Source organism: Protopterus annectens, chromosome 5.part0 (assembly GCF_019279795.1).
Source record: "Protopterus annectens isolate FY-2018-M chromosome 5.part0, PAN1.0, whole genome shotgun sequence".
In the NCBI taxonomy this organism is placed as follows: Eukaryota; Metazoa; Chordata; order Ceratodontiformes; family Protopteridae; genus Protopterus; species Protopterus annectens.
In genome coordinates this window covers 1,727,224,453-1,727,248,852 of record NC_056735.1, presented here as the reverse complement: position 1 = coordinate 1,727,248,852, position 24,400 = coordinate 1,727,224,453, and positions in this window count along the sequence as shown.

Here is a 24,400-nt window from a genome sequence, read left to right as displayed (position 1 = left end):
TGGGCTAGGTTTTTCTCTCTCTCTCTCTCCAGGCCCCAAATAAGACTCTCCACTGACACACCTGTAGAGCTGAGTCTTCAGCAAGTGTTCCAAGCCAAGTCTTCCACCACCCTCTCTGTGATTCTCTGTATCCCTATTCCAAGTAGCTGACACAGACACACTCTCAGATTTGATTTTCACACACACACACACACACACACACACACACACACACACACACACACACACACACACACACACACACAGACCTGGGAAACGCTGGCACAGATTTACCATCTTTATATTATGTGATCGAACAGTGAAATGTTCGAACACGTAATACTTGACCCCTAAATATCAAAACGCTGTAATGTCGAACAGCAAAAAAAAAAAAAAAAAAAAAAAAGAAAACAACACCCAAACAAACCATTAAAACACTCTAAGCAGGGGGGCAAGCCCCCTGCACCCCCACACCTCCTACTACTTAAATATACCAACTCCGTGATTGCACTCCAGTGCAGACAATGGAAAACTTCCATGTCTCCACTGTACGGAGATCTCCACTGAACCATTTAACATTCTGATGGTTCGATATTTAGGGGTCGATTATTATGTGTTCCAGCATTTGTCTGTTCGATCATGTAATATATAGACCCAATTTACCAGCTATGCCCTTCTTCCCAGACTATAAGGGAGATACTGCCAAACCGGAACATTCCAAAGCCAGCTACTCTAAGGATCTTACAAAGGTACCCAATTATACTGAGTAAAATTAATACCAATACAAATGGTAGTGTTTGACTAATGCAGCAAGGCTTTCAGGAGTAACCACAATGTCACCAAATAAATGTAAATACTCTCAAAGATTAAAATATTCTCTAAAAGACCAGCCACAATGAAAAGTGTAAATATATTTAATAAATAATGAACATGGAAATACTAAATATCTATTTACAATAAACACCAGAGTTTCAACCACAGGAAATATTAAAAACAACACAGATGGAAATGTTCACACAGATACAAAGAAACAATAATTAACTAATCTCACTATATTTTCCTGACTGATCTAAATGATTACTGTCACATAGTTCACTTAGTAGAGCAAGGCAAGATGACATGGATGAGTAGTCCGTCTTTGTCAGGTTTCACAAACAGACTCTCCTGAGACTTCTGCCTCATCTAGTATTAAAACATAATTTCAGTGCTGGATTACAGAATGACATCACATACATCTAGTCATCTGACTTCTGATTCCCACGCTACCCCCTTTCCTAGAAAATAAACCAGAATCTAGCACATATGTGTCATAATGCACACACATAGAGTTTTGCTAAGATGTGTTATAGCATCTGGAAGCTATAAAACCATTTCAAAAACTTCCATCCTTCCAGGGTAGCAATTAGTTCACCCCTAAAGACAATACTGGATTCCTAGTCCTGGTTTTCACAGACATTTTATCTCCAGTTGCAATCAAAACCATAAGATATAAACTTTATGGCTTAAACCAGGTAATTTAATTGCAGACTATTTTTCAACATTAGCTGAACTGAGATTAACCTCTTCTCTTCCAGTATCCTCTGTTACAATATATTCATTTCAACAGTTACAATACAGTCTGACATACAGGTGTATTTCTTTTCTGTATAGCAGGACCCACTGTTGGTACATTTTTAACAAAAGCAGCACAATCATCTGTACAATGTACAAATCAGTTTGTTATAAAAATGACATACAATTATTTACAAAACTCCAACTAGCTATGCTGGCATATGTTACACATCTACAGCCCTACTCCTCCTGGCATAGCTTGCAATACCTCACATCATGACAGTCTGCACCTCTTATTCCAAGGTGTCTGCATACTGGCTAAAGCCTTTTCCTGCCCCCATGGTGCCTATTTCCAGCAGAGTCCAGCTTATAGACATTCCAAATCCCAAACATTATCACATTATGATAGCTCTATGCAATTGTAGAAGTCTCAACAACAAAATATCTGACCTTGGAGCACATCCATGTTAGTGTAATTACTGAAACATGGTTTAAATGTTTAGAAGAACTCCCTCTATACCTGTGTTTTGTATGTACCATGCTTTCAGACCTGATAGCAACTATGAAGGCATCTCTACATTTGTTGGGGACCATATCACTCCTAGACAAATTGCCAGTATCCACAAACAGAACTCAATAAGCTCTAAATCACACTAAACAAAACCAACTATCATTTTATAGCCTGTTACAGGAACCTTCTGTGTCACCTGAAAAGTTCCTAGATTAAGCAATGAACTCCCTATTAAAAAACTCCATTATTTTGTGTAGCTTTAACTACCCATCATTAAACTGCAGCACCTATACCTCAAATGTTGGATACACCCAAATGTTCCCAGATTTCATCAATGAAAGCACCCCAAAGCAGGCTGTTAAATGTTTTTCTCAACCTAGTCCTTATGAATATAATGTCTTCATTTGCTATTCCCTTGATATCTTCTCTCCTGGTTAGTTTGGACCATAAACTCTTATTTTGATATTAAAACCTCTAAACTCAAAGGTCCTGATATCTAAGAATTCAAGGATTTCAGACATACAAATCTCACTAAAGTCTATGATATAGTTTTAAGATTCTATTATTCTAGTATAATCCCAGACATCACCTCAGAACGAAATTACACAAAATAATTTCATGCCCACTTAGATAAATGTATAGAACTGACAGCACCTACCAGATCTAAATATTATTAGAAGTTTAAAAGCAAACCACCTTAGTGGTCTACCAATATAAATAGCTCTACAATAAAAAAAAACTCCTTAAAGCATTCAGCATCTCTAAGGAACATCAAATCAAGGATAGCATTAAAAAATTGCCTAAAAGCTTAAAAAAGAACTCTTAAGAATACTAAAAAAGACCATGAACTGAGGTTAAAATCTGAAGATACAGACAATTACTAAATTATCTTTAATTACATTGAAAAGCTAAGAAATAACACTTAACATTGCTCAGAACTTATTCAAGATAGCTACACCTACTCTGACCCAGTGGACATTGCCAACATTGTAGCTAACAAATTCAGTGGCAACTTTACACTGGAAATAAATATTCAAGGTCCACTTATCCCTGAATCCACCAGACTCCTATCATCACCAAGGATTGTGTCCTAATAATGCTTTTAAAGACTAAAAATTCTTCCTCCGTGGAACCTGGTAATATACCTTGGCTGGTTAATAAACATAACGATCAACCTTGGCAAAGCCATTTGTTAAATGTTTCAACCTGAGTTTATCCAATGGTTTTGTCTTTGATATCTGGTGAACAGCACTCCACAAAGATGGCCACACAACATTCCCTGGGAATTACAGGCCCATCATCATGATGACTGTCATACACAAAGTCATGGAACACAATATAACTGCCCCAAACATCTTTGACATTAAAAATCTCATCAAGCTAAATCCACAGGAGTTTGACTTTGTTAAGGGTAGAGCTTCTCTAATGCATCTGGTTAACTTCTTTGAAAAAGTAACACAAGCTGTTGATATCAGCCATACTGTATACATAGCATACTTTGACCTGGAGAATGCCTTTGACACTTCACGCCATGTTGGCATAGTTAGCAAGTTAAATGCATTACAAATACAGCACAAAGTGGTAAAATGATAGTGAATTGGCTAAGGGACAGAACACATATTATGGAGTAGGAGGAGCCTCAAAGAGTATGAAGGCAACCATTGGTGTTCGGCAGAGCACTGTCTTGGGACCCCTTTTGCTTAGCATTTACTTTTCTGACCTCTATATCACAACCCAAAAACTCTGGCTAACCAAGTCTGCAGATGACTGCAAACTTGGAGTCATTGTCAAGCCATCTTCTGACACTCAAGCGCTACAACAAGAACTTATACTTATTAACACCTGGTCTGCTAACATTGTGCATAAATTAGATGCTAAAAAAGTGTAATATAGTCACATTTGGTAAGCCATCCATTGCCCCTGTATACAACATAGACACTAGTCCATTCTAAAATGAGAATTTTGTTAGTAACCTTGGCACATTGGCCGATGATCAAAGGAGAGGGAATTATCACATAATGACAGTAGTCAGAAAGTTCTTCTGCTTAGTGCAGCTGGTCACCAAGGGGGTATCTTTTAGGTCCAAAGAGGTCATTGTCCAGTTATATTCAGCATTAACTATAGTGCCCCCTTTGGGATGTACCTAAATAGACATTTCAAACAACAAGAAAGACCCCAGAGGTTCCTAAGATGACTGGCTTAAAACCCCTAAGATACCAGAAAAGACTGGAAGCACTGTTTCTTTATTCAGTATCTTATAGACTTCTGAGGAGAAATCTATGCCTTGTCATCATAGCCATTACAGGTTCAGTAGTCCAGGATCTTTTGTATCTCCACAAATTAAATAGTCCCACAAATACCAGAAAAATGAATCTAAATCTTAACCAGCAGGTAAATAGATATATTCATTACATAGTACCTTCCAACCACCCCCCCCCTACTCCCAGTGCAAATTAAGTAGTGTAATACATTATTTTCTTCAAACAGGAACTGGGCAATTAGATGGGTATTGATAAATTCACCCCTGGCTTTACTCATCTCGCTCCGTCTAGAGGGAAGGTTCAGCCACAGGGTGAGTACTGGAAATGTAAAAATCATTACAAGACTCAATTACTTTTTATTTCCTATGATCCTATATTCTAATACATAGAAAAATATGTCATCACCCAGAGACAGCATGGTTTCAGGCTGAAAATAGTACAATAACTTAAATGTACTGTTCTATTAATGAGATACTCATTGGATGGAAAACTGCCTTTTTTAAAAGGGGATATCTTTGTAGATCTTAAAATAGACTTAGAGACAGTCAGTCATGAGTTACTCCTGCCAAAACATTAATACTGCATTTTTCTACTAAGGTTTGCTCATGCTTTGCAAACTTTTTAAGGAATAGGTGTTTTGTAGTTGCTGTTAATGGCTTACAGAAACGAGTCTTAGACTTCTTATGGACCTTAACTTTTCTTACTCTTTGTCAGTGATCATCCATGGGATCTGCCAGATCTAAGCTGATTATGGCATGTAGATGATTTGGTTATCGCTAGACCTGGTAACTGTTCATATGACATAAACAGCACACTCCAAAATGACCTGGTACTGATTTAGAAATAGCTGCAGGGCAATAACCTCTCTTTCTAAATACTAAAAATCCACTGTTATGCTACTGGGAACATCTCAAAGCCTTGTCAAGTCTGCCCCTGACATTAACAGAATTAGAATAAAATAAACTGTGTGTAGAAGAACCTCAGCAGAAATACCTGTATTCAACCCTTGATCAAATTCCTCTACCATACGAAAAAAATTTTACAAAGCATGTTAATTCAGTTAAAGGTAGCCTACAAAATCGCTCCCCTTCTTACTGCTGAAGCTAGATGCAATTGCCATTAATATACTACTATCAAATCTGAAATATGTCTGCCTGACCTTTCCTTTATTGTTGATTGCAAAAAACAGAAAATGGAATTCTAAGGGTAATACATCTGAGCAATCATACATTGCTCTACAATACTACACTGAGAAACTCTAACTGGTTACCACTGAAAGAACAGCCTTCTTTTTAAATAAGGTGACATAAATTAAGTTCATGAGAGCAAGTGCCTACCTCTTAAGAAAAGACTTAAAATGTGAAGTAGTCCGTATTATTTGAAACTGCCCAAGAAAATCATTGCACAGGGCACCGTTTACAAAAGCCATTGCTGAAAGATCCTCTTGCCAAAATTGTTCCAGTTGTCTGGAATACTTACTAGACTCTATTAGAAATGCAAATAACCTTCTGTCATTCATCAAATATCTAAAAGAAATCCTCACTTAAATTAAATGTGTTTGGTGCCCTGAACCAGGAAGAATAGTGCCGTCATGATACAAACTCTTGAATGTGTATATACATTCATTGAAGTAATATAGTTAAAACATGTGAGACATATTGTTCAAAAAATACTTTTTAAATGAATATTAGTTATACAATACAGGCAGGTAACAGAATTTTAAAAATTGTATTTCCTGCTTTTAAAACTTCTTAGCTTTAACAGTTGTGCAGCTAACCTTACCAACGTGTATATTTTTTAAAATGTTTATCACACTATGTAATACATAAAGTTTATATTACTGTACATAGTACTGTATGTATTGTTTATTGTAGTTACACTATTTAATTGCACTGAATGTACTCCTTTTGATTGTATTAAATATACTTTTTGTCCCTTGTTGATTTATGGCTTGAACCATGCTTGAAAATCATCATCAAGCCATTGTATGAACTTAACATGGTATAATAAATGAAAAGTTAAAGTTTAGTATAAACCACCTGAGCTAATGTATATAGCTGATCCCATGAGAAAGGCATACCTGCAACTGTGCAAAGATTTTGCAAGAGGAAAATGTACAAGTTTTACGAATTATCTCACTAGTGCTCATATCTTTTGAGAAGCTGAGAAAGCTATGAATTTGTACAAGAGATGATAGGGTACTGCAATGGTTGCAAGATGTAGTTAGAAATGGCTGGTGGGCCAATGCCAGGTCTGTGCATCCAGACATCAGAAGATACCTCCCATACAATGATGAACTTTTGGGTGTGCAAGGGATGATGTTGAAAGCTGTAAACACTAAGGATCATTTCAAGGATGTACAGGAAAATATAATTGTTGTGAGCTTTAGTTATAAATGGGTGGAAAGAATTCTCAGTTAGTCCATCCAGATATTACAGTACACTTACCATGCCATGACAAGCTTTCATGTGCACAAGTTTGGATTTTTAAAGGCAAAAAAGTCATTATTCTCACTTATTTGTGGGAAACTATTACATAAACCTAAGGCGACACATTTAAGAATTACTGACATGTTAAGAAAGAGAACACAATGTTCTTTACTGCCTGAGAATGTCTCACCAAATTGAACAGATCATACAGAGGTATGAAATTTATATTATATCCAGGAATGAGAATTACAAATATTGCTGCACGATACACTGAATTTCTTGGATGAAAGTAGGATTATTTCTGTTTCATTACCTTTGTGTGTTAACTATTTTTTTGAAATATTTGGAAGTAGTACAACTTTGTGAGACTTTAAGTCCTAGTGCTGTCACAGTGTTGAAATCTGTTTTGATAGACACTGCATTCTCTGGTAACTAATATCACTCACGGGTCCACTACTCATTATTTAAAACTTTTGGGAGGCAGTGGGTATTTAGACATATAACCTGCACTGATCTGAGCTTGTCTAGGGTTCTTTACATAACACTCTGAAAAGTGTGGAAAGCCTTGAGCTGTGATATTTTTCATCAAAAATGGAAGAAATACACTATTATTTCAATTTTCCTTGCATATTTCAACTGCACTCTGAGCCTCCTGTGACTTAATACTATTTTTTATTTTGTACCTTCAAGCTATTTTGCTTGTTTTTAACCTAAAAAGTTACTTGTTTATAATTTCTGCTTGATCTGGTGTTACAGTCTTGTAGATGGATTCATAGTTGTGGGAGAATTGTTATATACTGCAGGATCCAAATGTTGTAGCATTTTTTTACATCTATAAATATGTATATGTTTTATAGCATATTATTGTATCTATAAATATGTTTTCTTCATTTATGTGATCCTATTCATCCGGGCTGTGCCTGCTAGTGGTCAATTGAGATTAGTAGTGCAAATATAAATGAATACATTACATAAATAAATAAAGAAAGAAAGAAACAAACAAACAATTTTGTGTCTCATTTACAAATTTATACCTTTCACAGCATTTTGTTCATAACTACACTTGTAATTTCTGCCTGATTGGGTGCCTTAGTCTTATAATTTTATTTCACAATAGTGGCATTATTGTGAGTTTTGCTGCAGGATCTGTGCCCATACAAACTGCTGATACTCAAATTCTGTTGAAAAGGTTAAATATTGTATTTATTAATCAGCTTTAAACTACACAGTTTTCTTTATGTTACAGTTGCCGCTGATTTCTTTGCTCTTTGTTACATTGTTACAGCCCACCACTCCCTCCACTATTATATTAAGTATTGTTCTACTCACTGCTACCTCTTGGTTGCTACACTAAACACAAGCTCCTCTCCTTGTAGCCTACTTGGGACCTTAGCACAAAGTCATAGCAGTGAGATAGAACTGTGATTTGTTAAAAGGTCTGAGTTGCAGATCTCCACTGGATAGGTTTATTGGCTTTTTTGTATTAGTTTTCTTTCTAGCTGGTCTCTAAAAGCCTGCACTGAGCTTGCCCAAGGTCTTTTACTCAAGACTCTGAGAAACGTGAATAGCCTTGAAATGTGAAATTTTTAATCAAAAAGGGAAGAAAAAATGCTGCACTGAGCTGTGCTCAGCCCTGTAAAGCCAGTGGACTCACTCTACAGTGAGTTGGCTGTGCAAAAGCCTTTTTCTCTATAGGAAGCCTTCCTAATATATACAGCTTTAGCAAATTAAATTTGAAGCTTCAGTCACCTGTGCTAACAGAAATAAATCATAACCTGTGCTGCAGTAAAGCTTGCCTAGAATATCTCTACATCCCAGCCAAAGAAATAATGCACCCCTTGCTGATTTATTAAGTCTACCTTAACTAACTAGTCCTCCAGCCCTAAATAAACCATGGACTAGCACTTCCACACAACTTCTGTATCCAGCCTGACTGAGATGGGTATCTAGAGACAGTATAAGAATTGTCTCATGCTTCCTGATAATCATCTATTACTCAAATAGCATAACACAGCATGCGAAAGATATGCACATATAATGGCATTGGAGGATAACATCTCACATACAGACTACTCAGACATCAGGATCATCAGCAGTCACCATACACCATACACCATACCTCACCACACACCATATTTCACCACATCTCACTGTACACCACACCTCACTGTACACCATACCTCACCACACACCATACCTCACCACACACCACACCTCACTAAACACCACACACCATACATCACTACACACCACACACCATACCTCACCACACACCACACCTCGTTACACACCACACACCACAAACCACAACTTACCACACCCCAAACCTCACCACATAACACACACCATACCTCACAACATACCACACACCATACTCCACCACACACCACACACTACACCTCACCACACACCACACTTCACCACACACCACACCTCACTACACACCACACCTCGCTACACACCACACAACATACCTCACCACACACCACACACAATGCCTCGCCACAGACCAAATCTCAACAACGCATACCACACACCATAACTCACTACATACCACACACCATACCTCAGCACACACCACACCACACACTACACCTCACCACACACCATACCTCATAACACACCATACACTGCACCTCACCATGACCATAATACTGCACATAATCCTTCAAATGCTGAGATTTTAATGATAATTTGCCTAAACCTCAAAGACCTCCAAAGTGCAACACAGGCACAAAGCACCCTCAGCAACACTCTCTGCTGTTATACCTACCACCTCACTTAGCACAAGGACTCATGGAGGTGTAGATGCTAAGCCTGCAAAGCAGGCATCCAAAAAACCAAACATTCTAGTTTTAGGTGACACCACTGTAAGAAAAACAGACACACCTCTTAGCAGTCTATGCAAGAAAAGAGTAACAGACAGATGCCCGTTTGGTGCCAGGATCTTTCAGATCACATATGCACATGTCCTAGAATAACAAATAACTCACTTGTAGTGCATGTGAGTGTTGATGACTTGAGATGTACCTCCTTGGACTATATGGAAATTGACATGATGGAGCTCTCAGACTATGTGGCCCAGGCAGGTATGAGTCTATAATTGAGCAGAACTATACTTTCTCCAAGGATGATGTACTAATATGAGCAAAGAATAATTGACTTCAATAATTGTTTTAGTTTTTGATGTCATTCAGAGGGGTCTAATGTTAGTCAGCCTGGGAGAATATGTCAAGAGACCACACTGCTTTGTAAGGAATGGCCTACACCTGTCCCTCTAGGCATTCAAATATTGGGAAAGACATTTTCAACCCCTGTAGTGCCTTTTTTCACAATGCCAGACAGATATACCTACCAATATAATGAAACAAACAAAGGAAATATGAAAGGAGTTACTGATCAATGCTAGGAGCATAACCAAGAAACTTCATTCTCTACAAGCCCTCCTAACACTGGAGAGCATAGACATCTGTGTAGTGACTGAGACATGATTTAAAATAGTGGGGAGTACTCTGGCTGTGCAAGGCTATAATGCCTTCCATTCTTTTAGACCAGTCATTACGCAGGAGAGAAAAAGGATTTTCTGTCATAATTCAGAGGAGACTCAAATAAACCCTGGTTAAGTGACATGTTATACCAGAGCTTTTTCATTTCCAAATCACTATCAGAAAGGTCCTTTGCCACATATTAGCTAGCACTAGAACTCCCTCTATGACCCAAGAAAGCTGCAATGCTTATCTATAAGAACTACAGTCATTCAGTATTAAACCCAATACCATTTTCATGGGTGACCTAAACAATCCAGCTCTAGACTGGGAAAACTATATCACCACTAGTGCACAGACCAAGAGATTCCTGGACTTTGGCAATACAAATGCCCTGGTAAAGCTAATCATAGAACCTACTAGGGGGAATAACATCTTAGATCTTGTCCTTACTGATATGAGGACATCTTGCACCATACCTTGTGTATCTTCATCACTTGTTAGGAGTTACCATAAAGCCACCTCCTTTGAAATAAAATTGTATCCATGAACCACTTCCACCCTTAGAAACTGAAGTTTGTCCAAAACAAACTTCCTACTCCTGGTACATTGGGAAGCTTCAAATTCCCACCAAAACCAGCTAACCCTGCTGAAAATTTGGAAACACACACTTCTAAACTGCATCAGTATGTAAAGAAGTACATAAATGCAGCTTTACCCTGTAGAAACAAGTGAAGAGCATGGCATGAAAACAAACTCATTGGTAGAACTTTTAATAGCAATAAGCTTTACAATAAAAGAAAATGATTAGTAGCTAAAAGTAAGAATAGCAACATACTGAATAACAGACTCCTCATCATTAAATTAAACAAGAATCCCAGGAGCATAATTAAATCTACCAAAGCTAAGTTCAAGGCAAAAATAGCCAGCCAAGAAGAGGACAATCACAAGGTCTTTTTTTAGTTATGTTTGTAATCTCAAGAGCAAAATGCAATGATGTACTGAGATGATTTAAATGATGTTACCTACACTAAAGCTGAAGATATGACCAATCTACTGGTTGACAAATTAATCTCAAGTTTAACCCCTCTCATCTATGTCACATAAAATATCTGAAAATGACTCACCATCAGCAATCACACAAGACCAAGTCCTTAAAGCACTATCAAAAGCAAAAAATACTACATTACTGGCCCTGAAAATATCCCATGATGCATCATTAATTGCAGAAAGAATGACATAGCCATACCCCTAGCAATACTGTTTGACCTTAGGCTCCATACTGGTTTTGTACCAAGTGAAAGGGGAACAGCAGTAGTTATTCCTCTGCATAACTATGGTCCTTCTTTACAAAATAGACATATTTATAAGCACATATATTCACATTTCTATTTTCTTTTACTAATTATCATTTTCTTATAATATTCTCATTTTTATTCCACCATAATTGACCCCCACTTCTTCCACAACCACTATCTAATTTTCCAATATATCTGACAACATCCCTTGCCAGTAAGCGAACTTCATTAAATCTTTCATTCCAAATAACTCATATTTCATAAAATAAATTCTTATCCACCCTTCTCACATATTATTTCTTATTGTTCTTATAAGAACCATGCATAATCATATTTATATGTATATTGTTTATGTCATTAATATTCCCCCAAATCTTTCTTCACAAAACTTTCTTCAAGAGTTTCACCACTATTTTACATTTCATAAAAACCTGATCTGTTGTCTCTTCCTCCCCACAAAGTAAGCACACTCTTTCAAGTTTCTCTTTTGTATGGCATATTCTGCTTTACTTGTTACTTGTTTATTACCATTCTCCATAAGAAATACTGACACTCTACTATCTTGGTTCACCACTTTTTCCTTACTTTAATGGCTTTAATAATTTCTTCTGGTAAATTTTCCCATGGATTTACATAATGACGCTGTTTCATCTCATTATTATACCGCATCGTTCTTCCTCTATATTATCCATTCTTATTATTTTTTCTTAATAATTTGTAATTTCTTCATTTACATATTCTTTTTCTCTTTTTCTTATTTTCATCATCTCCCAGAATCTTTTTACTTATTTATACTATTAATTTCTCATTATTTTCTTTTAACCAGTTTAATATGCTATACAAGTTTAAAGAAGCATAATAAACAACTGCATTTAGTAACCCAAATACCCCTTCATCTTCACTCATGTACAACACACCTCTTTTCACTGGGTTTAATCTTGAACCCCATATGAAAGAAAACACCAATTGCATAATTTCCTTTTCATATTTTTTCTGGGATCATATAAACATTCGACATATATACTACTTTTACCATTAATGAAGAATTCACAGATAAACCATTTTCCTGAATGCTAATCTATATATCCTCCACAGAAGACATATTCCATTCATTTCTTTTATCAAACTCTCCTATTGCATGACAACCACAACATTTTCCAAAATTTTATTCATAGCAAAGGCACTTAATTCATAGAAAAACTCCACCAGTTTTCACATCACCTAAACTCTTACTTATATCTTTATTGAAAATCATTCCTGTTTCCTTTGAACATCCATTCAGACAAGCCAAAACTTACCTCAACCATATTTTGTTCTTATCAACTACCACTATATCATCTGCATATGTCACAACTTCTGGAATCACCATGTCCTTTTCCATCAGATATCTATCATCTTTCATTTTATGGGCTACTTTACTCATTATTGCATTTATTGCCAATGTAAACAATATTCCACTTATTGGACATCCTTGTCTTATTTCACTCTTCATGCATATTTCTTTACTCAGCCATCCATTCATGCACACTCTCACTCCATTATTTTGATATGCTGACACATACACATTCTCCCAATTCTGATACTTTTTCCATACTTCGAAGCAGCAACAATAATTAACACATATGGCAAGTGCAGAGGCCAAAACAAGAAGCAATATACAGAACAAAATAGGCCAGCACTTATGTGAGAGGAAATAACCTGACTTTATTATAGTCAAACAGCAGTCAACAGAACGGTTTTGGTCCTAAGCTTTTATCAATGTATAACACAAACTGCAAAACAACTCCAATATATATGTAAAAATAATTAAAGTCAGCAATTGCAAATCAATTAATCAGCTAACAAATTCATAAGTGTTGATTTAAACCAGGTGGAAAAAGACCAACCAGTGCCAACCAGCTTTAAAGTTCCTGTTACCACATACCCTATCTATAACAGTAAATTTAAATTTGGCAGCCGGATGTTTAATAGTATGTTTGTATAATGCATTAGTATAGTATTTAGTTCTAATGTTACTAAGGTGTTCAGATACGCGTAATCTAATAGGTCTTGAAGTCTGAGCTATGTAGAAAGTTGAACACATACATACAGCTAAATACACCACCCAATCTATACTGCAGTTTGCAAATATATTTATATTAAATATACAGGGTGTGTTTTTAGTAGTGAATTCATTAGTTTTATACATGTGCCTGCAAAATGAACAATAGCTACAAGGAAAACATCCAACTAATTTTCCACCATTTAATGTACCCTGAGTAATGTTAGAGAAAGGCATTTTATGTTTGTAATGGTTGAAAAAAAAACACTCAATGTTTTACCTCTCCTGAAGGAGAAGCAACATCTAGCACCCAAAAGATCATTCAACTGTTCATCAGCTAATAAAATATCCCAATGTTGTTGCACCAGATCCATGAAACAGAAGGTGTTACATCCATAACTAGTTATAAATCTAATGGTTTTATCAATGGTTCCCTTATTAGTATGATATCTTAAAAAATCACCTCTATGCAGCCTATGTACCTCACTACTGGTCGGAAGGATATGTGGCTTAGTGCACCCACATTCCCAAAACCTGGCCATTAGTTCCTTTTCTTGAAGTTTAAGTTCCTCATTTGTGGAACAGATTCTATGAACTCTCATAAATTGGAATTTAGGAATGTTTCAGATGATATGTTTTGGATGACAGCTGGAGGCATGGAGTAAGGTATTAGAATGAAATGATTTACGATAAACAGAGGTTGTCAAAGTCTCGTCTGGGTGTCTTTTTAAAAGGGCATCCAGAAATGAAATACATTCGTTGTCATAATTGACTGTGAACTGGATACCTCACTTATTTCCATTAAGATATTGAACAAATTCCTGTAAATATTCAACATCTGATTTCCAAACCATCCAGCAGTCATCCAAAAATCTCCTCCAAATATATATTGCATCCAGAATTAGATTATAGCCATCATCATATATATGATCTTCTGTTGCAAATATACCATGAAAAGGTTGGCATAAATTGGTGCAACTGAAGCACCCATAGATGTACCTTTGAGTTGTAAAAAACAATTCCCATTAAAATAAAAAACATTCTTGGTTAGAATGTGTTCCACCAAACAGAGGAGGAAGGTGTTAAAACCCTGGCTTTATAGTGGAATTTCTCACAACCAGTATTCCAAGGCAATGAGACCTGCCCAATGAGGAATACTTGTGTATAACAATGTAACATCAAGGGTGCAAATAATCCACCCAGGATCCAATTGTGTATCAGACACAATATTGAGAAATTCCATAGTGTCCTCTATATGAGCCCTAACACCTATTAACAATGGCTTCAAATATGTTGTCAGAAAAATTGATAAGGGTTCTGTGAGAGAACCATTACCAGAAACAATAGGTCTACCTGGTGGTTGCGTGGCATTTTTGTGAATTTTGGGACATAAGTACAAGTATTGTGGTAATACATCTTTGAGTCTAAGATGATATGAAGTTTTGTCACTGATAATACCTTCACTAAATGCCAACTGCAAAAATTCATCAATTTCACATTTAAATCTAGATGTTGGGTCAATGGACATGGCTATGTAAAACCGACCATATTTCAGCTGTCTTTCCACTTCAGCCAAATACATAGACCAGTCCATGACCACTGTAGTTTCCCCCTTATCAGCAGCAATGATTACAATATTTTTATTCTTCCTCAAATTTTCTAAAACTTGAGGTTCTGATGAAGTTAAATTATTAAGAAAAAACTTTTTATCTGATTGTACACCAAAATGTAAATCTTTGAGTACAGATTTTTGGAAGCTATCAACACGCTTATTCATAGGGGGAACAAATGTAGATCTTTGAAATTTAAAGGTTTGTTGAAACGAGTAAGGTGGTTCATGGTTGTCATTATTATCAAAATACATTCTAAGACTTAACAATCTACAAAAAGAGGTCAACTCATCCACAAAATTATCCTCAGACACCACATAGCCAGGAATAAAATTGAGACCTTTATTTAACACCTGGGTTTCAATATCTGACAAGACAACAGATGAAATATTATGTATATTGTTTAAGTTAAATTCTTGGGTTTCAAAAGATGTAGTAGTGTTTGTAAGGTTACATCTTGACCTGTGTTTTCTTTTGCCCCTCCTTCTACCTTTACAGGGGCAGAACTAATATTCTTGTCTGGGCCCAAAGGTTTAAAAGAACAGCATTTTTTAGAAGTTGGCAACACTTGTTGAGACTCAGTTTCAATACCTGTGAATGAGGAAGAGTCCTCCCCAGAAGTATCACTGACTAATTTCTTTAGGATAGATTCTATTTTCCTCTTTTTTTTTTGGCCAGTATTATGGGTTTCTTGTTTAGAAAATTTAACACTTTCAGCCTGTTCAAATGGTTTTCCTTGAATGTAGTCCCCTGCAACTCTGTTAAATTTGCATAACTTTCTTTCCTTGAGTTCCTTTCCGCACTCTAACAAATCAGCACTTAACTTTTGAAAGCAAGATTTATATATATGTTGGCCATCAAACTGCTGTGCCTGTTCACACATCTAAGTCACCTCTGAAACACAGCTTTCTATTTTGCGTTCATAAAATGCATGTAATATTTTTACAAACTGCATAGAAGTGGATTGCTGTATTTCACACCAGGCTGTTAATAAAATATTATCGGCCTGACCCACCAATGGTTTTATGAATTTGCATGCCTTTTAGGGAAATACCCTTAAGTTGGCATGCCTTAAACAATTTCAGGTGCCAAACACAGGACCTGAGGTTTTTCATGCATCTAAAAAGTTTATCAAATATTTGGGTGCATTGATTCTCTAACTGAGATTCCTTGTTTGGTATAATACCTAGGCTAGAGTCTACTCCACTTGGATGTCATCCTTGTCCGCTGATAGTCCCTCCAGAATGGTCATTGAATCCATTTCCAAAAATGTAATAAAACATTTAGAAAATGTCGATAATTTTAAACTTTCCCTTAATTTTGATTCAAACCAGATGGGCACAAAAATGATTAATCCTATGACAGATTATTTGTTATAAAAAAATATTCTCTTCAAGGGAACACCTACAAAGTAGAACTATTCAAGGACATATAGCAAGAATGGACAAATCAATGGTTAATGAAAACTAAACTAAATAATAAAGAATTGAATTGCAATAATATATTCATATAAAAACCATCCATGAAAAGAAACATTCAAACAGTATTAATGTATATTCATATAAAATGACATTTAGAAAAAAAAAAGAAAAATATGTTTAAACTGTTCATATCACAAACCATCGATAAGAATGCATGATAACAGAAAAATAACTGTTCCTTATTTAGAAAAAAATCCCCAAAACATATTTAAACTGTTCAGATCACAGACCACTAGTAAAAGTGCATAGTAATAGAACAGCGACTGTTCCTATTACATAAATGTAATACAAACTCTAATTAATCTTTCCATAGTAGGACAGAATATAACAATTACCTTCTGCTCATAAGTGTCAAAATAAATCATTAAACAATCCAAAAGCTCCACATTATATGAATACAGTCCGTAATCTTCTTTAATTGGTATAAACAAGATCCCATGAAAATATTCTGCTTATATGGCATTGAAAAAATCCAAGAAAGTCTATAACATTGAGTCCAACCAATCAAAAACAATTTTTGATAGTTAACAAAGTCCCCAAAAGTAAACAAGATCCCACGAAAATATTCTGCTTATATGGCATTGAAAAAATCCAAGAAAGTCTATAATATTGAGTCCAACCAATCAAAAAAAATTTTTGATAGTTAACAAAGTCCCCAAAAGTACCTTATCTGATTCATAATCCAAAATCAGTTTAGTTTAAGACACAGCCATTACAGGGCAAAAAGACAATAAATGAGCAGACAAATCTAGATGACACAATGTAACAGAGCCAATGTTTAACTAATCATTAGATCTCAAACTGATTCACACACTGAAAATTACATCTAACATAGAAGAATTTAAAGTCCTACTAGTCCATTCTTAAGCAGAACACCATAACCGATGGCCTTCCTTCATCCGTGAAACAGCAGTAATAGGTCCCATATAATTACTAAAGAGCCCGTAGCCAAAAAAGACTGCTCAAACTGGAACCACTAAATGCACAAATTTACCCGACCCTTCTGAATAAGGAAACTGTGTGTGAAAGTTAACCTTCATGTACAGATAACAGTCATAGATCCAAAATGGTTGACAAAAATGCCACTGCCAAGAAACACTTCTAAACGGGAATCCACTTCTGAACCGGAATCCACTTCTGAAACGAAATCCACTAAGCCCAAAGGGACAAATATAGCCGACATAAAATTTTTCCGATTGGAGAATAAGATACTGATATCTTTCACAACCAGGGCCACCAGTGAAATAAGGAAACCAGGAAGCAGCAACAATAATTCACACATATGGCAAGTGCAGAGGCCAAAACAAGAAGCAAAATACAGAACAAAATAGGCCAGCACTTCTGTGAGAGGAAATAACTTTACTTTATTAAAGTCAAACAGCAGTCAACAGACTGGTTTTGGCCCTAAGCCTTTATCAATGTATAACACCAACTGCAAAACAACTCCAATATATGTAAAAATAATTAAAGTCAGCAATTACAAATCAACCAATCAGCTAACAAATTCATAAGTGTTGATTTAAACCAGGTGGAAAAAGAACAACCAGTGCCAACCAGCTTTAAAGTTCTTGTTGCCACATACCCTATCTATAATAGCAAATTTAAATTTGGCAGCTGGATGTTTAATAGTATGTTTGTATAATGCATTAGTACAGCATTTAGTTCTAATGTTACTAAGGTGTTCAGATACTTGTAATCTAATAGGTCTTGAAGTCTGAGCTATGTAGAAAGTTGAACACACACATAGAGATAAATACACCAACTAATCTGTTCTGCAGTTTGCAAATATATTTATATTAAGTATACCGGGTGTGTTTTTAGTAGTGAATTCATTAGTTTTATACATGTGCCTACAAAATGAACAATAGCTACAAGGAAAACATTCAACTAATTTTACACAATCTAATGTACCCTGAGAAATGATAGAGAAAGGCATTTTATGTTTGTAATGGTTGAAAAAAAACACCTAATGTTTTACCTCTCCTGAAGGAGAAGCAACATCTAGCACCCAAAAGATCATTCAACTGTTCATCAGCTAATAAAATATCCCAATGTTGTTGCACCAGATCCATGAAACAGAAGGTGTTACATCCATAACTAGTTATAAATCTAATGGTTTTATCAATGGTTCCCTTATTAGTATGATATCTTAAAAAATCACCTCTATGCAGCCTATGTACCTCACTACAGGTCGGAAGGATACGTGGCTTAGTGCACCCACATTCCCAAAACCTGGCTATTAGTTCCTTTTCTTGAAGTTTAAGTTCCTCATTTGTGGAGCAGATTCTATGAACTCTCATAAATTGGAATTTAGGAATGTTTCAGATGATATGTTTTGGATGACAGCTGGAGGCATGGAGTAAGGTATTAGAATGAAATGATTTACGATAAACAGAGGTTGTCAAAGTCTCGTCTGGGTGTCTTTTTAAAAGGGCATCCAGAAATGAAATACATTCATTGTCATAATTGACTGTGAACTGGATACCTCACTTATTTCCATTAAGATATTGAACAAATTCCTGTAAATATTCAACATCTGATTTCCAAACCATCCAGCAGTCATCCAAAAATCTCCTCCAAATATCCATTTCATCCAGAAATTGATTATAGCCATCATATATATATGATCTTCTGTTGCAAATATACCATGAAAAGGTTGGCATAAATTGGTGCAACTGAAGCACCCATAGATGTACCTTTGAGTTGTAAAAAACAATTTCCATTAAAATAAAAAACATTCTTGGTTAGAATGTGTCCCACCAAACAGAGGAGGAAGGTGTTAAAACCCTGGCTTTATAGTGGAATTTCTCACAACCAGTATTCCAAGGCAATGAGACCTGCCAATGAGGAATACTTGTGTATAACAATGTAACATCAAGGGTGCAAATAATCCACCCGGGATCCAATTGTGTATCAGACACAATATTGAGAAATTCCATAGTGTCCTGTATATGAGCCCTAACACCTTTTAACAATGGCTTCAAATATGTTGTCAGAAAAACTGATAAGGGTTCTGTGAGAGAACCATTACCAGAAACAATAGGTCTGCCTGGTGATTGCGTGGCATTTTTGTGAATTTTGGGACGTAAGTACAGGTATTGTGGTAATGGATCTTTGAGTCTAAGATGATATGATGTTTTGTCACTGATAATACCTTCGCTAACTGCCAACTGCAAAAATTCATCAATTTCACATTTAAATCTTGATGTTGGGTCAATGGACATGGCTGTGTAAAACCGACCATATTTCAGCTGTCTTTCTACTTCAGCCAAATACATAGACCAGTCCATGACCACTGTAGTTTCCCCCTTATCAGCAGCAATGATTACAATATTTTTATTCTTCCTCAAATTTTCTAAAGCTTGAGGTTTTGATGAAGTTAAATTATTAAGAAAAAACTTTTTATCTGATTGTACACCAAAATGTAAATCTTTGAGTACAGACTTTTGGAAGCTATCAACATGCTTATTCATAGGGGGAACAAATGTAGATCTTTGAAATTTAAAGGCTTGTTGAAACGAGTAAGTTGGTTCATGGTTGTCATTATAATCAAAATACATTCTAAGACTTAACAATCTACAAAAAGAGGTCAAATCATCCACAAAATTATCCTCAGACACCACATAGCCAGGAATAAAATTGAGACCTTTATTTAACACCTGGGTTTCAATATCTGACAAGACAACAGATGAAATATTATGTATATTGTTTAAGTTAATTCTTGGGTTTCAAAAGATGTAGTAGTGTTTGTAAGGTTACATCTTGACCTGTGTTTTCTTCCACCCCTCCTTCTACCTTTACAGGGGCAGAACTAATGTTCTTGTCTGGGCCCAAAGCTTTAAAAGAACAGCATTTTTTAGAAGCTGGCGACACTTGTTGAGACTCAGTTTCAATATCTGTGAATGAGGAAGAGTCCTCCCCAGAAATATCACTGACTGATTTTTTTAGGATAGATTTTTTTTCCTCTTTCTTTTTTGGACAGTATTATGGGTTTCTTGTTTGGAAAATTTAACACTTTCAGCCTGTTCAAATGGTTTTCCTTGAATGTAGTCCCCTACATCTCTGTTAAATTTACGTAACTTTCTTTCCTTGAGTTCCTTTCCGCACTCTAACAAATCAGCACTTAACTTTTGAAAGCAAGATTTATATATATGTTGGCCATCAAACTGCCTTGCCTGTTCACACATCTCAATCACCTCTGAAACACAGCTTTCTATTTTGCGTTCATAAAACGCATGTAATACTTTTACAAATTGCATAGAAATGGTTTGCTGTATTTCTCACCAGTCTGTTAATAAAATATTATCAGCCTGACCCACCAATGGTTTAATATGAATTTGCATGCCTTATGGGGAAATACCCTTAAGTTGGCATGCTTTAAACAATTTCAGGTGCCAAACACAGGACCTGAGGTTTTTCATACATCTAAAAAGTTTATCAAATGTTTGGGTGCATGGATTCTCTAACTGAGATTCCTTGTTTGTATAATACCTAGGCTAAAGTCTACTCCAAAAACTTGGATGTCATCCTTGTCCGCTGATAGTCCCTCCAGAATGGTCATTGAATCCATTTCCAAAAATATAATAAAACACTCTTAGAAAATGTCAATAATTTTAAACTTTCCCTTAATTTTGATTCAAACCAGATGGGAACAAAAATGATTAATCCTATGGCAGATTATTTGTTATAAAAAAAAATATTCTCTTCAAGGGAACACCTACAAAGTAGAACTACTCAAGGACATATAGCAAGATTGGGTAAATCAATGGTTAATGAAAACTAAACTAAATAATAAAGAATTGAATTGCAATAATAAATTCATATAAAAACATCCATGAAGAGAGACATTCAAGCAGTATTAATGTATATTCATATAAAATGACATTTAGAAAAAAAAAAGAAAAATATGTTTAAACTGTTCATATCACAAACCATCGATAAGAATGCATCGTAATAGAAAAGCAACTGTTCCTTATTTAGAAAAAAATCCCGAAAACAAATTTAAATGGTTCAGATCACAGACCACTAGTAAACGTGCATAGTAACAAAACAGTGACTGTTCCTATTACATAAATGTAATACAAACTCTGATTAATCTTTCCATAGTAGGACAGAACATAACAATTACGTTCTGTTCACAAGTGTAAAAATAAATCATTAAACAATCCAAAAGCTCCACTAAATGCTCAAATTTACCAGACTCTTCTGAATAAGGAAAATGTGTGTGAAAGTTAACCTTCATGTGCAGATAACAGTCATAGATCCAAAATGGTTGACAAAAATGCCACTGCCAAGAAACACTTCTAAACGGGAATCCACTTCTGAACTGGAATCCACTTCTAAAACGAAATCCACTAAGCCCATAAAGAAAAATGGACAGCAGGAACAAATAATCAGCTTATGTTCAGCCCCAAAGGGACACATGTAGCTGACATAAAATTCTTCCGATTGGAGAATAAGATACTGATACCTCTCACAACCAGGGCCATCAGCGAAATAAGGAAACCAGGAAGCAGCAACAATAATTCACATGTATGACAAGTGCAGAGGCCAAAACAAGAAGCAAAATACAGAGCAAAATAGGCCAGCACTTCCGTGAGAGGAAATAACTTGACTTTATTAAAATCAAACAGCAGTCAACAGACCGGTTTTTGGCCCTAACCCTTTATTAATGTATAACACAAACTGCAAAACAATTCCAATATATGTAAAAATAATTAAAGTCAGCAATTACAAATCAACCAATCAGCTAACAAATTCATAAATCTTCATTTAAACCAGGTGCAAAAAGACCACCCAGTGTAACAATCCTAGCTTTTTCTTTTTTGTTTAAAATGTTGTGCCAACCAGCTTCACTGATCACTACATTTTTAGTTATTGGCCGGGTAGTCCCCTTAAATCTGCAGCCCTTTTTCTGGGTTATCTATTTCACATAGGACGTTTAATTAAATAAAAATTAAAATAAATAAATGACACAATTATGTAATTTCTACTAAAATGGTAGCACATGTGCTATCATGCTAAATATAAATAAATGCCTTCCAAAAATAAAATACATTTTCTATTTCACGTAGGAAGTTTAATTAAATAAAATTAAAATAAATAAATAAAAGCCACAGTTATGTAATTTCTACTAAAATGGTAGCATGTGTGCTATCTTATTAAATGTAAGTAAATGTCTTCCAAAAATGAATCACATTATACAGCAAAAAAAAAAATAAAAAACCTAGAGAGTGACCACAGCAATCTATCCTTTAATTATCTTAATATGTAGCAATGTGAAATTTGAACAATAAGTAATGGCAGCACAAATGCAAATAAAATAATTAGAGAATTCAGGAAAATAAATCACAAGCAGCCAGTTAGCAAATTTTATGGAACAAAGGTACATTTACATTTAAATCACTGGTGCCAATCCATTCTATACACAGCTGTAGGCATGTAGACCCCTAGATGACCATTATAATAATATTATTAATATGGTTATAATGCCATGACTGCTAAGCCAAGAATCATTCTGCTAAGAAACATGCCTGAATTCTAACAGACACCCTACTGCTTTCACCCAGGTGAGCTGAGTTCTATTAGCGGCTCAGGCAACTGACAGAGTGGTAGGGAAGATAGGCAAGCCTATCCTGCAGGGGACAGCGGGGAGTCACACATGTATGCTCCTTATATAATCACATATGGAGGCTGGAGACCCTTTAGGGGGTGTAATCCAAAAGAAGGAACAGCCCTCAGATATACCGATGATCATAGGGAAGGTGAACAAGGGAAAGTCATAAAATCTTTCCAGAGTAGCATGATGACACATGGTCCCAGGACACCTATGGAAACTTGCTGGTCTCATTTTGAGCTAAGTCTGGGGAAAGCAGAAGGTGTAGGTAAACCTAATGAAGGCTAGGGCACTGGGATGCACAGATAGTTGGGGATTGTGGGGGGAACCCTGCTTCTCTTTGGTCTTTGTGTCATCTGAATGACTTTACTCCTTGGATTTCAAAATGTTTATACAATGAATAGTTTTGCTCTATGCCTGAATGAGCTGCTGTGTCTTTCACCCAAATTGTTTGCAAAGTTGTCTATTATAATATTATTGTTTTTCTTCAATTAAAAAAACAGTAAAACATAACAAAGAACTGAAATGAAATAATCTGTGTTCCTTTTTTTAGTTATGCTGCTGATTGTATGCAGATTATGTCTCTGATTATCTGCATTATTTCCAAATCACATTTGAATTTTGTTAAAAATGGGTCAGATTGTTATTTCAATATACACACATAATATATATGATATATATGTATTATCACAAGCATTCATTGTTAAGCAACTTTCCAATCTCACAGCATTGCATTTAGCTTTGATAGGTAGATTGTAGTAAACAGCTACATTATCTTTCCCAAAAGTGTTCTTCATTCGACTTGTTTTACCCTGCGCTCATAGCATGTTACCCGCACATTTGAATCTCGTAAAGTGACACAAAGAAATGTTAAAGAGCTTTATGTTAACAGATTATCCAGAAATCAGATTAATTGAGTGGCCAGAATTACAAAATGGTGTTGGACTCTGTGGCACCAACATTCAAAGGCTGTGAAAGTGGCTGATGGTACACAACAGGATGTGATGTGTCTGTTGCGCAATCAAGTAGAGCATGCCTGCAGTGGTACTAGATAACCCAGCATAGACAGTGGGACTCGAATCTTAGAAATTCAAGAAAGAACTGGAGCATTAAACCTGGTAGGGCTGTGGAGTTTCTT